The sequence below is a fragment of the Chenopodium album genome, chromosome 19 (genome assembly GCF_948465745.1).
Source record: "Chenopodium album chromosome 19, dcCheAlbu1.1, whole genome shotgun sequence".
NCBI lineage: Eukaryota > Viridiplantae > Streptophyta > Magnoliopsida > Caryophyllales > Amaranthaceae > Chenopodium > Chenopodium album.
The window spans coordinates 22,887,998-22,906,507 of record NC_137852.1 but is presented as its reverse complement, the minus strand read 5'-3'; positions in this window follow the sequence as shown (position 1 = coordinate 22,906,507).

Sequence of the window (18,510 nt, the reverse complement as noted above, 5' to 3'; positions counted from 1 at the left end):
GGGAAGAAGTTTTGAACTTCCTCCTTAAGCAAGACGAAATGAATCGTATGGATTGAATTGCTTGTCCTGTATGCATGATGTATGTTCTTAGGCAAGGAGGCTAAGGACAATTACATCATGTGACACGATAGATGAAATGAACTTAAGTCATGGAGCTAAGCATCATATATGGTGTAAAGAAACGATCTTGAACGTCACTTAGATCTAGAAGCTAAGCATGTATATAAACGAAGTGATTATTGCATAATGAACGTTGCTTAAGTCAAGGAGCTAAGCACGATATGCTTTGTATAATTAAAAATCACTGATATATAAATGTTGCTCAGCACATTATGCGATGCATGAAACAATGGATATTGCTCAGGTCAGGAAGCTAAGCAAGTATACAATGTTTTTTCTAATGAATGTTGTCTTGAAAGATGATGACATGCACAGTGTTGAAACAAGATTTCATGATAAAGGGTTATTAAAGGGAAGGATGATATGGCTATGTATGTGTGAGTGAAGTGTGTGAAAGTGATACTAAGGTTGGCTGCAAAGGTTGTGGTGATGGAAATAGATGTGAGAAGAGTCAAAGATGATGACTCTATTTAGGCTGGGTAAGCTAAGTGATGTGGGTTCAAGCCCCCAAGTCTAGCTCTAAATGGGTAGGGATAAGCATTGGATATTCTTTGACTCAATCATGCATAGATGTGAATATGAATGTGGCCGCACCTCAATGCGAGGTTGCCTACGTATCCGTTAGGAATCAGGCCGAACGTAGCTCTAACCAAGCTTTGCACAAGTGTATGTACACCTCAAAGAGGTCTTTCAAGGGTTGTAATGTAGTTAAGCTGATGGTTTAAGGAAAAAAAAAAAAAAAAAAAAAAAGGTAAAAGGCTCAAGACCCGAGAGAAGCCCCCAAGATATGCAATTGTGTATTCGAAAATTTTAAATTCGCAAGTTTTATTTTTCACATATTTTTTTGCTTTGAACTTTTTTTTTTATTTGGTCATTTGAATCAATGTAGGCAATCCCGGATCATGCGGTCCATCACTCACTTAGCCTTCATGTTTTTCAGGCACGGTACCAAGCACTCGATAAGAGACGCAATTCGAGACGTGTTCATATCAAAGACATTGGAACACTTGCCTTTAGCCACTGTTTTTTTTTTTTAATTTACTTATTCGTTTTTTTTTTATTTAAACTTGCTTTCTTACTGTTACACAAATTGCACATCTTTCCATCCCTGGGTTAAGTGAATGTGGGTTGAATAAATAAGGTCAATCGTTAGATGAGGCTCAAAGTGGTTGACGAAGAAATGGAATGAGTGATTGAAATGGTTTAAGGGGAATGACAGGGTTGCAAAGGTGCCTCAAATCATTGGTGTACCTTGTGTTTAGTTCGGCGGTTTTTTTATTTTTTTATTTTTTTTTTGTTTTTTTTTTTTTTTGCGAATGACATGATCGAATGCAAAGGAAATAGAGACATAAGGATAAGGAGAACCTATGCTAGACTTATTAGGGAAAAAGGGTTGGAACGAAAGAAGAAAAAAAAACATGAAATCTTGTATGGAAACTTGTTTTGTGCTTCTTCTTCAAAGATGCTTATGAATTACTTGTTACCGCCAAGAGGGACAAAAAATTTGTTATTGCTGATGCTTTGATTAGAAGAAAAGAAGGAAGGAATGACGTTCCCCTTATTCTTCCAACTCTTACCTAGTGATTCTTGAACTCGAGTACTATGGAACAAAATGAGCTCATTTAATGCATTGACTCAATACTCGGATTGGAAAGGAAGAGTATATGAAAGAATTTTCAAAACCAATAGGAAATACTCCACTCATTCCTATTACGACGGAAAATGACACATGCATGGTCCTAGTATACGATCATAAACAATATAGTGCATAACTTGAAGACAAAGTGTGTGCAACGACTCAACATGTATGATTAGGTGAGTTTATTAAGACTCATGGTATGATCGCATGGCTAGACATGAGGACATTGTGAAAAACAAAGGATCAAGGACCAAATAGCACGGAAGACTAAAAGACAAACTAACTTGATTAATTTTGTCCAATTTTAATGTTTATGCTATTTACTAGGTGAAAACGGTCCATTGGCAATCGTTAGTCATAAATAAGATTAACCACAATCAACGACAAAGAACACATGTTAAGGTTAGCACAATAATCACAAGAAACTAGGAAGACGGAGTGGAATTCTAGAAGAGTTAGGACTCATGGATATAAATAAATAAAAATCTATAATCCTATGTTATACGAGTTGACACGGATTAAAGGACTTGGCTAAGGCTAGCTTGACACGAAAGAAAAAAATAAGAATAAAAAGGTTGCACACTAATAAAAAGACACCTAAACTGGACAGGCTGTAGTATATCGGTTATAACTTTTATTCTGTGACTCTGATTGTGGCGAAACCAACTCCAAATAAAAGATAAAACTCGGGGCTACAGATCCATAGGTTGCACGACACGTAGCTCTTTCTAGAACTCCGGCTACGACCAAAACAAGTTGACTCTTATGCAGGATACGGGAATAAAAATCCGGGTTGACTCAAGATAAATTAAAAAAAATCCTATGACTCGACTCTAACAAAAAAAAAAAGGTTTGATAAGAGAAAAAAAAAAGAAGAAAAAATAAAATAAAAATATGCACACATAAGCACATTGTCACGAATGATGCAATGAAGTTCGCAACCTAAAGTCAAGATCTATGTTCCACTATGGTCAAGCTTTTGGGTGTCAAAGGGTACCATGGTTAAGAAGTTGGACGCGTTAGCAAGGCAGCCTCCCTTGAGGGTGAATGCCAACGGGCGGCTCCGCGAGTTCGTGATGAAATCGAACTCAACTCCATGGTTTGGGTGGATTTAAAAACTCGGATGAACCCTTATTGTCATGAACGTTTTTGGGTTGATAGAGCTTAAATCCCCCGGGCTAGCCACGTACGTAGAACACGTACTATTGTGGAAAAATAGGTAACCTAATATGCATATGTGACAATGCCAATTAAATCGCAGGAATACAATTCAAGAATCTTTCAAGTCTCATCCACTCATCTCAATTAAATACCGATCACTCAAATCGATAAATAACCAAGAAACCTCCCCAGCGGAGTCGCCAAATTGTAGGCGTCGTTTGAAGCGCGGCTACGTAAGCATGTGGTGAATATGCTTGGCACTCATAGGAAGTGGGAATTGACATATACGATTAGGGACACGATTAGGGACAAGGAAAGTAGGGAGCCGCCAACAAGTTTTTAAGGAACTTGTAAACCGTTCACGGATCATTATAAGGCAACCACGAAAAGGGACAACGATAGGCAACAACGATTGACCCGTGAAGGTTACACCCCATTCATAATCCATGAGATTACTAACTCCATATGGTTCGGAACCACGAAAGGAGGATCGGGGATGATGGTACGAAGTGAGTCATGGAGTCACATTCGCCCGTATTGGCCTCTACTCGATTCTTATTGAAAAGTATTCCTGTGATCTCAAAGGCATACAAACAAAATATTCAATTTGCTCCAAACTATTATTATGCTAAATTGGTTGAATATTAATGCACACATAATTCTCTAATATTGTGATCACTTCGATTTAACAACAAGATTAAAAAGGAACCTAAACCGGTTGTCCAAATTATCTTATTAGTCGTGATTTTCAATTACATATTCCCTTTAAACATGCAATATGGTGATCATAAATAATAATAGAATAAACATTAATATTGGAAGCAATTCAACAATAATATCGTTAGTCAAATCAAATAATAATCCTAATCATGATATTAGCAATAAGAAATAATAATAAGAGTAATTAAGTGATTAATTACTCACTTTTCGCGTTTCCTTGAATTTGCTACATCATGAATAAACTGTTATTAACTTCAATAAAAATAAATCAAATTGAAATTAAATTAAATAAAAGGTTGAGTTGATTTGGTCCAAACCCTCAGTTAATTCTACCTTTCACGCCTTGGTTTAAGTATAGAACTTCGGGTTAAGTATGGACTCCTTAGAGTGCTTAAGGGATGTATTATAAGAGAATAGGGTGGCTAGAATTTAGGCTAGAGCAAGAGAGAGAGGAGAGAATATTTTTGGTGTAGAAGAGAGAATGATTTTTGGTGTAGAAGAGAGGAAGAGAGAATGATTTTGTGATCAAGCTTATTGATGATTGAAAAAGGGGAGATATGACCTCTATTTATAGGGAAAAAAGAGGGGCTCGAATCAAGAAAAAGATAAGAATTCGAATCGGATAAAACCCTTGCGATAGACAGCAGTTTTTGCGGTTTTTGTTTTTATCATATCTTTTGATCCAAAAATCGAAATAAGATGAATAAGATGTCGTTGGAAATATCTTGAAGTATACTTTCTAACCCATTTGGAATCAGATTAAAGTATTTTATAGAATAAAAGATATGGCCGAAATAGTGGGACGGTGTCAGTTTTGGATAGAGTTTCGTATTTCTTTTATATCTTTTTCGTTATAGCTCGGAATTAATATTATAATATATCATTGGAAAGATAATTTCAAGATCTATTCAACCATCTACGAATCAGATAAAAACAGTGAGGAACGAAAAAAATATCTGTCAATGTTTGAACGTCTTTCAATTCGAATAGAATTAGGACTTTCAAAAATAAAAGTTTTATTCAATTTTAAACTCTTTCATCTTATCTTTTCAAAAAGGATAATTAGGATCTTTTAGAAACTTATAGAAGCTTCTAATTAATCCTAATTGGATTAGGAGTGGAATTAAATCCTTTGGACCCTCCACATAATCATTGGGTCGTAGGTTAGGTGGACTTAGGTTCGGTTTGGATTCAGTTTAGTATTATAGCCATAACTTATTCGTTATAACTCGGATTTGGGCTTATAATATATCGTTGGAAAGCTATTTTAAAGCCCCATCCAACCATTTAACAATTGGAGCCAGATTATGGACCAAAATAAACTGTTCTAAACGTTTTTTTTAAAAAGGACACGAAATGAATTATTTTAATGGACACGAAATGAATTATTTTGGGTTTAAAGGCACGAAAAAGAGGAAAATAAGTTATGATTTGGGATAATGGGCTATGAATTGGATTGGTTTATGAAATTGAAATATGGATTTAAGCAATCCAAGATTAAATACTCAACCCGACCAATAATGGCGGTGAAAGGTTGTTCATCATCGGGTTTGGTTTTGGGGAGACATTTTTAGGTGTCTACACAAAGCTAATTGAGTCAAATGAAAGTCAAACACTTTCAACAAAGCTAATTGAGTCAAAAGAAAGTCAAACACATTCAAACAAAGCTTTTTGATTCAAATGAAAGTCATATGCATTCAACAAAGCTAATTGAGTCAAATGAAAGTCAAACACTTTCAACAAAGCTTTAAAATCAAATGAAAGTCAAATACATTCAAACAAAGCTTTTTGAATCAAACGAAAATCAAATGAATTCAACAAAGCTAATTGTGTCTAATGAAAGTCAAACACTTTCATCAAAGCTTTTAGAATCAAATGAAAGTCAAACACATTCAAACAAAGCTTTTTGAATCAAATGAAAATCAAATGAATTCAACAAAGCTAATTGAGTCAAATGAAAAACAAACACATTCAACGAAGCTAATTGAGTCAAATGAAAGTCAAACACATTCAAACAAAGCTTTTTGAATCAAATGAAAGTCAAATGCATTCAACAAAGCCAATTGAAGCAAATGAAAGTCAAACATATTCAAATAAAGCTTCTCGATTCAAATGAAAGTCAAATGCATTCAACAAAGCTAATTGAGTCAAATGAAAGTCAAACACTTTCAACAAAGCTAATTGAGTCAAATGAAAGTCAAACAGATTCAAACAAAGCTTTTTGAATCAAATGAAAGTCAAATGCATTAAACAAAGCTAATTGAGTCAAATGAAAGTCAAACACTTTCAACAAAGCTTTTAGAATCAAATGAAGGTCAAATACATTCAAACAAAGCTTTTTGAGTCAAACGAAAATCAAATGAATTTAACAAAGCTAATTGAGTCAAATGAAAGTGAAACACTTTCATCAAAGCTCTTAGAATCAGATTAAAATCAAATATATTCAAACAAAGCTTTTTGAATCAAATGAAAGTCAATTGCATTTCACAATGCTAATTCAGTCAAATGAAGGTCAAACACATTCAACGAAGCTAATTGAGTTAAAAGAAAGTCAAACACATTCAAACAAAGCTTTTTGAATCAAATGAAAGTCAAATGCATTCAACAAAGCCAATTGAGTCAAATGAAAGTCAAACACATTCAAATAAAGCTTCTTGATTCAAATGAAAGTCAAATGCATTCAACAAAGCTAATTGAGTCAAATGAAAGTCAAACACTTTCAACAAAGCTAATTGAGTCAAATGAAAGTCAAACACATTCAAACAAAGCTTTTTAAATCAAATGAAAGTCAAATGCATTCAACAAAGCTAATTGAGTCAAATGAAAGTCAAACACTTTCAACAAAGCATTTAGAATCAAATGAAATTCAAATACATTCAATCAAAGCTTTTTGAATCAAATGAAAGTCAATTGCATTCCACAATGCTAACTAAGTCAAATGAAATTCAAACACATTCAACCAAGCTAATTGAGTCAAAAGAAAGTCAAACACATTCAGACAAAGCTTTTTGAATCAAATGAAAGTCTAATGCATTCAACAAAGCTTAATTAGTCAAACGAAAGTCAAACACTTTCAACAAAGCTAATTGAGTCAAATGAAAGTCAAACACAATCAAACAAACCTTTTTGATTTAAATCAAAGTCAAATGCATTCAACAAAGCTAATTGAGTCAAATGAAAGTCAAACACTTTCAACAAAACTATTAGAATCAAATGAAAGTCAAACACATTCAAACAAAGCTTTTTGAATCAAATGAAAATAAAATGAATTCAACAAAGCTAATTGAGTCAAATGAAAGTCAAACACTTTCGTCAAAGCTTTTAGAATCAAATTAAAGTAAAATATATTCAAACAATGCTTTTTGAATCAAATGAAAGTCAATTGCATTCCACAATGCTAATTGAGTCAAATGAAGGTCAAACACATTCAACGAAGCTAATTGAGTCAAATGAAAGTCAAACACATTCAAACAAAGCTTTTTGAAACAATTGAAAGTCAAATGCATTCAACAAATCCAATTGATTCAAATGAAATTCAAACACATTCAAACAAAGCTTCTTGATTGAAATGAAATTCAAATGCATTTAACAAAGCTAATTGAGTCAAATGAAAGTCAAACACTTTCAACAAAGCGTTTAGAATCAAATGAAAGTCAAATACATTCAATCAAAGCTTTTTGAATCAAATGAAAGTCAATGGCATTCCACAATGCTAATTAAATCAAATGAAAGTCAAACACATTCAACAAAGCTAATTGAGTCAAAAGAAAGTCAAACACATTCAAACAAAGCTTTTTAAATCAAATGAAAGTCAAATGCATTCAACAAAGCTAATTGAGTCAAATGAAAGTCAAACACTTTCAACAAAGCTAATTGAGTCAAATGAAAGTCAAACACATTCAAACAAAGCTTTTTGAATCAAATGAATGTCAAATGCATTCAACAAAGCTAATTGAGTCAAATGAAAGTCAAACAAATTCAACAAAACTAATTGAGTTAAAAGAAATTCAAACACATTCAAACAAAGCTTTTTGAATCAAATGAAAGTCAAATGCATTCAACAAAGCCAATAGAGTCAAATGAAAGTCAAACACATTCAAATAAAGCTTCTTGATTCAAATGAAAGTCAAATGCATTCAACAAAGCTAATTGAGTCAAATGAAAGTCAAACACTTTCAACAAAGCTAATGGAGTCAAATGAAAGTCAAACACATTCAAACAAAGCTTTTTGAATCAAATGAAAGTCAAATGCATTCAACAAAGCTAATTGAGTCAAATGAAAGTCAAACACTTTCAACAAAGCATTTAGAATCAAATGAAAGTCAAATACATTCAATCAAAGCTTTTTGAATCAAATGAAAGTCAATTGCATTCCACAATGCTAATTAAGTCAAATGAAAGTCAAACACATTCAACCAACCTAATTGAGTGAAAAGAAAGTCAAACGCATTCAACAAAAGCTTTTTGAATCAAATGAAAGTCCAATGCATTGAACAAAGCTAATTGAGTCAAATGAAAGTCAAACACTTTCAACAAAGCTAATTGAGTCAAATGAACGTATAACACATTCAAAAAAAGCTTTTTGAATCAAATGAATGTCAAATGCATTCAACAAAGCTAATTGAGTCAAATGAAAGTCAAACACATTAAACAAAACTAATTGAGTTAAAAGAAAGTCAAATACATTCAAACAAAGCTTTTTGAATCAAATGAAAGTCAAATGCATTCAACAAAGCCAATTGAGTCGAAAGAAAGTCAAACACATTCAAATAAAGCTTCTTGATTCAAATTAAAGTCAAATGCATTCAACAAAGCTAATTGAATCAAATGAAAGTCAAACACTTTCAACAAAGCTAATTGAGTCAAATGAAAGTCAAACACATTCAAACAAAGCTTTTTAAATCAAATGAAAGTCAAATGCATTCAACAAAGCTAATTGAGTCAAATGAAAGTCAAACACTTTCAACAAAGCATTTAGAATCAAATGAAAGTCAAATACATTCAATCAAAGCTTTTTGAATCAAATGAAAGTCAATTGCATTCCACAATGCTAATTAAGTCAAATGAAATTCAAACACATTCAACCAAGCTAATTGAGTCAAAAGAAAGTCAAACACATTCAGACAAAGCTTTTTGAATCAAATGAAAGTCAAATGCATTCAACAAAGCTTAATGAGTCAAACGAAAGTCAAACACTTTCAACACAGCTAATTGAGTCAAATGAAAGTCAAACACAATCAAACAAACCTTTTTGATTTAAATCAAAGTCAAATGCATTCAACAAAGCTAATTGAGTCAAATGAAAGTCAAACACTTTCAACAAAACTATTAGAATCAAATGAAAGTCAAACACATTCAAACAAAGCTTTTTGAATCAAATGAAAATAAAATGAATTCAACAAAGCTAATTGAGTCAAATGAAAGTCAAACACTTTCGTCAAAGCTTTTAGAATCAAATTAAAGTAAAATATATTCAAACAATGCTTTTTGAATCAAATGAAAGTCAATTGCATTCCACAATGCTAATTGAGTCAAATGATGGTCAAACACATTCAACGAAGCTCATTGAGTCAAATGAAAGTCAAACACATTCAAACAAAGCTTTTTGAAACAATTGAAAGTCAAATGCATTCAACAAATCCAATTGAGTCAAATGAAAGTCAAACACATTCAAACAAAGCTTCTTGATTGAAATGAAATTCAAATGCATTTAACAAAGCTAATTCAGTCAAATGAAAGTCAAACACTTACAACAAAGCGTTTAGAATCAAATGAAAGTCAAATACATTCAAACAAAGCTTTTTGAATCAAATGAAAGTCAATGGCATTCCACAATGCTAATTAAATCAAATGAAAGTCAAACACATTCAACAAAGCTAATTGAGTCAAAAGAAAGTCAAACACATTCAGACAAAGCTTTTTGAATCAAATGAAAGTCAAATGCATTCAACAAAGCTTAATGAGTCAAACGAAAGTCAAGCACTTTCAACAAAGCTAATTGAGTCAAATGAAAGTCAAACACATTCAAACAAAGCTTTTTGATTTAAATGAAAGTCAAATGCATTCAACAAAGCTAATTGAGTCAAATGAAAGTCAAACACTTTCAACAAAACTTTTAGAATCAAATGAAAGTCAAACACATTCAAACAAAGCTTTTTGATTTAAATGAAAGTCAAATGCATTCAACAAAACTAATTGAGTCAAATGAAAGTCAAACACTTTCAACAAAACTTTTAGAATCAAATGAAAGTCAAACACATTCAAACAAAGCTTTTTGAATCAAATGAAAATCAAATGCATTCAACAAAGCTAATTGAGTCAAATGAAAGTCAAACACTTTCGTCAAAGCTTTTAGAATCAAATTAAAGTAAAATATATTCAAACAAAGCTTTTTGAATCAAATGAAAGTCAATTGCATTCCACAATGCTAATTGAGTCAAATGAAGGTCAAACACGTTCAACGAAGCTAATTGAGTCAAATGAAAGTCAAACACATTCAAACAAAGCTTTTTGAAACAATTGAAAGTCAAATGCATTCAACAAATCCAATTGAGTCAAATGAAAGTTAAACACATTCAAACAAAGCTTCTTGATTGAAATGAAATTCAAATGCATTTAACAAAGCTAATTGAGTCAAATGAAAGTCAAACACTTTCAACAAAGCGTTTAGAATCAAATGAAAGTCAAATACATTCAATCAAAGCTTTTTGAATCAAATGAAAGTCAATGGCATTCCACAATGCTAATTAAATCAAATGAAAGTCAAACACATTCAACAAAGCTAATTACGTCAAAAGAAAGTCAAACACATTCAAACAAAGCTTTTTAAATCAAATGAAAGTCAAATGCATTCAACAAAGCTAATTGAGTCAAATGAAAGTCAAACACTTTCAACAAAGCTAATTGAGTCAATTGAAAGTCAAACACATTCAAACAAAGCTTTTTGAATCAAATGAATGTCAAATGCATTCTACAAAGCTAATTGAGTCAAATGAAAGTCAAACACTTTCGTCAAAGCTTTTAGAATCAAATTAAAGTAAAATATATTCAAACAAAGCTTTTTGAATCAAATGAAAGTCAATTGCATTCCACAATGCTAATTGAGTCAAATGAAGGTCAAACACATTCAACGAAGCTCATTGAGTCAAATGGAAGTCTAACACATTCAAACAAAGCTTTTTGAAACAATTGAAAGTCAAATGCATTCAACAAATCCAATTGAGTCAAATGAAAGTCAAACACATTCAAACAAAGCTTCTTGATTGAAATGAAATTCAAATGCATTTAACAAAGCTAATTCAGTCAAATGAAAGTCAAACACTTTCGTCAAAGCTTTTAGAATCAAATTAAAGTCAAATACATTCAATCAAAGCTTTTTGAATCAAATGAAAGTCAATGGCATTCCACAATGCTAATTAAATCAAATGAAAGTCGAACACATTCAACAAAGCTAATTACGTCAAAAGAAAGTCAAACACATTCAAACAAAGCTTTTTAAATCAAATGAAAGTCAAATGCATTCAACAAAGCTAATTGAGTCAAATGAAAGTCAAACACTTTCAACAAAGCTAATTAAGTCAAATGAAAGTCAAACACATTCAAACAAAGCTTTTTGAATCAAATGTATGTCAAATTCATTCTACAAAGCTAATTGAGTCAAATGAAAGTCAAACACATTCAACAAAACTAATTGAGTTAAAAGAAAGTCAAACACATTCAAACAAAGCTTTTTGAATCAAATGAAAGTCAAATGCATTCAACAAAGCCAATTGAGTCAAATGAAAGTCAAACACATTCAAATAAAGCTTCTTGATTCAAATGAAAGTTAAATGCATTCAACAAAGCTAATTGAGTCAAATGAAAGTCAAACACTTTCAACAAAGCTAATTGAGTCAAATGAAAGTCAAACACATTCAAACAAAGCTTTTTGAATCAAATGAAAGTCAAATGCATTCAACAAAGCTAATTGAGTCAAATGAAAGTCAAATACATTCAATCAAAGCTTTTTGAATCAAATGAAAGTCAATTGCATTCCACAATGCTAATTAAGTCAAATGAAAGTCAAACACATTCAAACAAAGCTTTTTGAATCAAATGAAAGTCCAATGCATTCAACAAAGCTAATTGAGTCAAATGAAAGTCAAACACTTTCAACAAAGCTAATTGAGTTAAATGAAAGTAAAACACATTCAAACAAAGCTTTTTGAATCAAATGAATGTCAAATGCATTCAACAAAGCTAATTGAGTCAAAAGAAAGTCAAACACATTCAACAAAACTAATTGAGTTAAAAGAAAGTCAAACACATTCAAATAAAGCTTTTTGAATCAAATGAAAGTCAAATGCATTCAACAAAGCCAATTGAGTCAAAAGAAAGTCAAACAAATTCAAATAAAGCTTCTTGATTCAAATGAAAGTCAAATGCATTCAACAAAGCTAATTGAGTCAAATGAAAGTCAAACACTTTCAACAAAGCTAATTGAGTCAAATGAAAGTCAAACACATTCAAACAAAGCTTTTTGAATCAAATGAAAGTCAAATGCATTCAACAAAGATAATTGAGTCAAATGAAAGTCAAACACTTTCAACAAAGCATTTAGAATCAAATGAAAGTCAAATACATTCAATCAAAACTTTTTGAATCAAATGAAAGTCAATTGCATTCCACAATGCTAATTAAGTCAAATGAAAGTCAAACACATTCAACCAAGCTAATTGAGTCAATTGAAAGTCAAACACATTCAAACAAAGCTTTTTGAATCAAATGAATGTCAAATGCATTCTACAAAGCTAATTGAGTCAAATGAAAGTCAAACACTTTCGTCAAAGCTTTTAGAATAAAATTAAAGTAAAATATATTCAAACAAAGCTTTTTGAATCAAATGAAAGTCAATTGCATTCCACAATGCTAATTGAGTCAAATGAAGGTCAAACACATTCAACGAAGCTCATTGAGTCAAATGGAAGTCTAACACATTCAAACAAAGCTTTTTGAAACAATTGAAAGTCAAATGCATTCAACAAATCCAATTGAGTCAAATGAAAGTCAAACACATTCAAACAAAGCTTCTTGATTGAAATGAAATTCAAATGCATTTAACAAAGCTAATTCAGTCAAATGAAAGTCAAACACTTTCGTCAAAGCTTTTAGAATCAAATTAAAGTCAAATACATTCAATCAAAGCTTTTTGAATCAAATGAAAGTCAATGGCATTCCACAATGCTAATTAAATCAAATGAAAGTCGAACACATTCAACAAAGCTAATTACGTCAAAAGAAAGTCAAACACATTCAAACAAAGCTTTTTAAATCAAATGAAAGTCAAATGCATTCAACAAAGCTAATTGAGTCAAATGAAAGTCAAACACTTTCAACAAAGCTAATTAAGTCAAATGAAAGTCAAACACATTCAAACAAAGCTTTTTGAATCAAATGTATGTCAAATTCATTCTACAAAGCTAATTGAGTCAAATGAAAGTCAAACACATTCAACAAAACTAATTGAGTTAAAAGAAAGTCAAACACATTCAAACAAAGCTTTTTGAATCAAATGAAAGTCAAATGCATTCAACAAAGCCAATTGAGTCAAATGAAAGTCAAACACATTCAAATAAAGCTTCTTGATTCAAATGAAAGTTAAATGCATTCAACAAAGCTAATTGAGTCAAATGAAAGTCAAACACTTTCAACAAAGCTAATTGAGTCAAATGAAAGTCAAACACATTCAAACAAAGCTTTTTGAATCAAATGAAAGTCAAATGCATTCAACAAAGCTAATTGAGTCAAATGAAAGTCAAATACATTCAATCAAAGCTTTTTGAATCAAATGAAAGTCAATTGCATTCCACAATGCTAATTAAGTCAAATGAAAGTCAAACACATTCAAACAAAGCTTTTTGAATCAAATGAAAGTCCAATGCATTCAACAAAGCTAATTGAGTCAAATGAAAGTCAAACACTTTCAACAAAGCTAATTGAGTTAAATGAAAGTAAAACACATTCAAACAAAGCTTTTTGAATCAAATGAATGTCAAATGCATTCAACAAAGCTAATTGAGTCAAAAGAAAGTCAAACACATTCAACAAAACTAATTGAGTTAAAAGAAAGTCAAACACATTCAAATAAAGCTTTTTGAATCAAATGAAAGTCAAATGCATTCAACAAAGCCAATTGAGTCAAAAGAAAGTCAAACAAATTCAAATAAAGCTTCTTGATTCAAATGAAAGTCAAATGCATTCAACAAAGCTAATTGAGTCAAATGAAAGTCAAACACTTTCAACAAAGCTAATTGAGTCAAATGAAAGTCAAACACATTCAAACAAAGCTTTTTGAATCAAATGAAAGTCAAATGCATTCAACAAAGATAATTGAGTCAAATGAAAGTCAAACACTTTCAACAAAGCATTTAGAATCAAATGAAAGTCAAATACATTCAATCAAAACTTTTTGAATCAAATGAAAGTCAATTGCATTCCACAATGCTAATTAAGTCAAATGAAAGTCAAACACATTCAGACAAAGCATTTTGAATCAAATGAAAGTCAAATGCATTCAACAAAGCTTAATGAGTCAAACGAAAGTCAAACACTTTCAACAAAGCTAATTGAGTCAAATGAAAGTCAAACACATTCAAACAAAGCTTTTTGATTTAAATGAAAGTCAAATATGACTCTTATATGTTGCTATAAATGTCTGTGGTAGGCTTCAGGACACGATATCGGTGCAAGTTTGGAATGGGTAAATTGACTGTTTAAAGGAATATGGGATGGTTTCACCCACTCAATTGGACTCCCGGAGGGTATTAGGAACCATGGTAAACATCTTGACAATTTTTCTTTACGAGCGAAAAAAGGTCAAAAAATTCCATAATTGAAGGCTATAATCCACGGTTTTTGGGGAATTTTGTGTTAACGGGGCCTGGTGGCAAAAAGTCTTGAGACCCTGGGCGATACATCTTAGGGTCATATAATGACGTTTGGAACCATATATGACCATTATATGTTGCCATAAATGTCCGTGGTAGGCTTGAGGTCACGATATCGGTGCAAGTTTGGAACGGGTAAATTGACTGTTTGGGTAAATTGACTGTTTAACTTGCTTTCTAGTCCATTGCATGCTATTTCTCCTATATTTCCTTTTCTATGTCTCCGTTTCTTTTCTTTTACTTTTCCTTTCACTTTCCTTTATTTTTCTTTTCATTTTTGATGTGATTTTGAGGCATTATTTTTCATTTTTCTTATGGAATGAACCTTGTACATTGGACTTGTCTTTTGCATGATTTTCTTCCTAGGTTGTAAAGGTATGCACGGTTTGAGACTATGTTCGGTTGACTCTAGGATGGTGTATGCTAGGGTAGTTGGTTTGAACTAGGAGGATCATGAAGCCGGATTCTACTTGTTTGTGGCATGTTGGTAGTTGCTCCCTATAGTTGATTTGACACCACTAGTGAGTTTTTGCCACAACCTTGTGAGGTTACTTGTTTTTCTAGCCTTCAACATTCCTTGTATGAGCGGTGTGGATCCTTGACTATGCAAACCTAATCTAATAAAGCTTGATGTATGATTCTCAAACACGAGACCGAACTATCTAGGAAGGACAAAGGCACATTTTTCGGGGTGGTATTTTTCTTTTTTGTTATATTTTGTTATTTTCTTTTTTTTGGGGTTTACATTTGCCTTCTTGCAACCATTTGCGCCTTATCCCTTCTTTTCAAGCCACATCTTTAGTTATTTGACCTTTTGTTTCATTTTCTATATTCTCTTGGTTTTTGTGAAGCAATATGATCATTTGAGATGGAGTTTGTGGTGGATAAGTTGGAATTTTGGTTTTTATGTATGCAAGTTTGTGATTTCATTTTCTTTGTGAATAATGGCAAATATTTGTGAAAAATCCGTCCTACTTCAAAAAGGCATGGACTAATAAGTTGCATTTAGGAAAAGCCGTCCGAATTAAGTAAAAGGCAAGGACATTGCATATTCTACAAATAAAACAAAAAAAATTGAAAAAATTGAAAAATTCAAAAATATTTTGATGTATTCTTTTCTCCTTCTAAGCATTAAGGACAATGCTTCATTTTAGCTTGAGGGAGAAGCGTGTACGCTTTTTGTTTATATTTTTGTGAGCATAGCTTCAAGTAAGCTTGGGGGTGTTGTTTTTGTTTGGTAGTTTCTTGATTGTGGTGTTAAGGATTGATCACCCTTTTGCTTCACTTTTTAGGAAAATCACCAAATTTTTAAATTTTAGCCTACCTTCACCCTTTATGCCTTACGTTACAACCTTGGGGAAAGACCTTTCGACCTAAATAGTTGAGTCACTATTCGGGGGAGGGCATCATGGGTCATTGCCTAAGGAAAGGGGATGCATAGTCAAGATTTTCGACCTAAATAATTCTTTTCCGGTTCCTTCGAGGAATCATTGGGACACTCACTAAGGGGAGATTTGAGACTAGTGGGGAGAACGCGGTAAGATTGTTTGGGATGAAAGTGGATTGTGATAACTAGTTCTTATGCCTAGCATACCCTATGTTTCAATCAACCTTGGATATCTTGAAACGTGCATACTTTAACTACTTGAGAAAGATTGTCATTCATTTGCATTATAGTCTTTATGTTAGTTCATTTCGCAAAGGTTTGTTTTCATTTTATTTTCCTTTCTTTTTATGGTTTGCCTCATTGATGTTTGGTGGAGAGTTATGGGTTAAACTCTTAAGATACCCTTACGAGACCTCACTCGTCCTCATAGGCGACTTTGGGGTTTAAAGGGCTTGTTGTAGCTAAAAACAACCGTGATTCCTACGACAGTGAGTTTTAGTGTATATTCTTATCTTGAGTCTTTCTTTTTCATTTTCAATAAAATTTTCATCCTTTATCTTTCTTGCTTTGTTTTGCTCGAGGACGAGCAAAAGTTTATCTTGGGGGAATTTGATGAGTGACATTTATGGCACTCATTTGGTCCCTTTTTGGATGAATTCTATTTCATTTTATCTGTCTTTTCTTTAGTTTTCCTTAGTTTTATTCATGTTTTCTTCATTTTATACTTTTTATAGTTAATTTCTCTATTTCAAGCATTTTCTAGTTTACTTGTTATTTTTCTCTTTTACTTGCTTTTTGTCATTTGTTTGTAGGTGGTAATTGATTGTCCAAGAATTCCCGAGCTTCCTCTCTATGAGCTTTCATTGTTTTCATGCCTAAAGATGGTGCAAGAAGCTTCAAGTCAAAGGTGGATCTAAGGGGCAAGCTTCAAGGCTTTGCATATGCCTTCCTCATGGCTTATATTTTTCAAGAAATTCAAGAAAGTTTCTGCCTACTTTGTCCTCCATCATCATCATCTAGGATGTGTGCACCGCTTGAGCTAGGACGAAGAGAAGAAGGGGGAAAGACCCAGCAATGTGCGGGCTCACCAAGGTGGTGTGCGGCCGCACATTGGTCGGGTGCGGCCGCACACCTGGTGCGTGCGGGCGCACCAATCTGGGTGTGTCCCGTGCGCACCACTCTCTCTCCTCCGAGCGCCCGCACCTACATGGGTCGTTTTTTGGGCGTCAATACCGACCTCCTCTTTGTATATATAGTTATTTCTTCCTATTTTTAGTAAGAAGTTTTTAGATGAAATTGATAGTTAGTTTTTGGAGAATTTTAGAGAGAGAAACTCAAGAACTTTAGAGAGAGAAACTCATGATTTTTGGTGATTGCTCAAGAATTCCTCATTGTAATTGATCTTTAGATCAAAGTTTTGTGAGGATCTTCTTCTTGATTTCAATACAAGTTTGATTCTAGGTGATTTTATTTGTTTTCCATGTTATTGTTAATTGATTGAAGCTTGTTTGATGATTGATTGTAGTTTAATTGATTTTTGATTGATTGTTGGTTTGATCTTTGATTTCAATTATGTTGATGATGAAATTGATGATTGTTGTGGTTTTGATCTTGATTCCTATGGCTAGTGAGTAGTTTTCTAGTTAGGGAAATGGTGAAGCATGTTTGAGTGATGGATTACAATAATTTGGGGATAATTGATGGAGTTGATGATATGATTAAATTTGGTTGATAATTCATGTGCATGTGTGTGATTGATTGAAGTTTGGCCATCTTTGATTATTGCACTAGATTGCATTGTGAGCTTGCTATGATACGGACCATTGATTAGTAACTTGCAATTTCACGATTGAGGTGCTTTGTGACGTTCCCTAGGTAGTGTTTAGCATAGTTGACGCTAGTTAGACCTCTAGGTGAACTATCTTGGTATGCTCTTTTGGATACATGATGATCTTCCTTCATATCACTTGACTTAGTCGGTTTGACCTCCCAAATTACCATTTTCCATTACAATTTCATGTGGATCCATTGCCCTAGTGTCTTTAGATTGATTTCATACAAGTTCTTGCATCATTTAACTCTAGCTCTAGTTTCCTTCATAAACCTCCATTCCTTTGGGTTCGACCTTGACTTACCACTACACTAAATAGGGGTTTGTTAAGTTACAAATTTTGTTTGATTGGGTGGGGTGGTAGCCCAACAACCTACCGTTCTCCTTCCCATCAATACCCTTCAAAGCGGGCGCTCTAAGTTTCGAAGTGGCCGCACCATTCTCATTATATTCTTTTGAATTTGAGGCAGAAGCTCGGAGCAGACGCTTCGATTTGGGTTGCGCGGCCGCTCCTCGTCTCTTAATTACCACCTGATTTTCTCGTGAGTACTTAGTGGCTTGGAGATCCAACTGCTGCGATGTAATGATAATTGATGATGGTGGATGGCGGTGATGATGGAGTTGATGATGAAATTTAGAGCAGCCACGAAGAGGAGGGAATTCGTGGGTCTGATACTCTGATGGGATTTGGGGGTTTTTGTTTGTTTTTCCTTTTTATTTTTCTTTT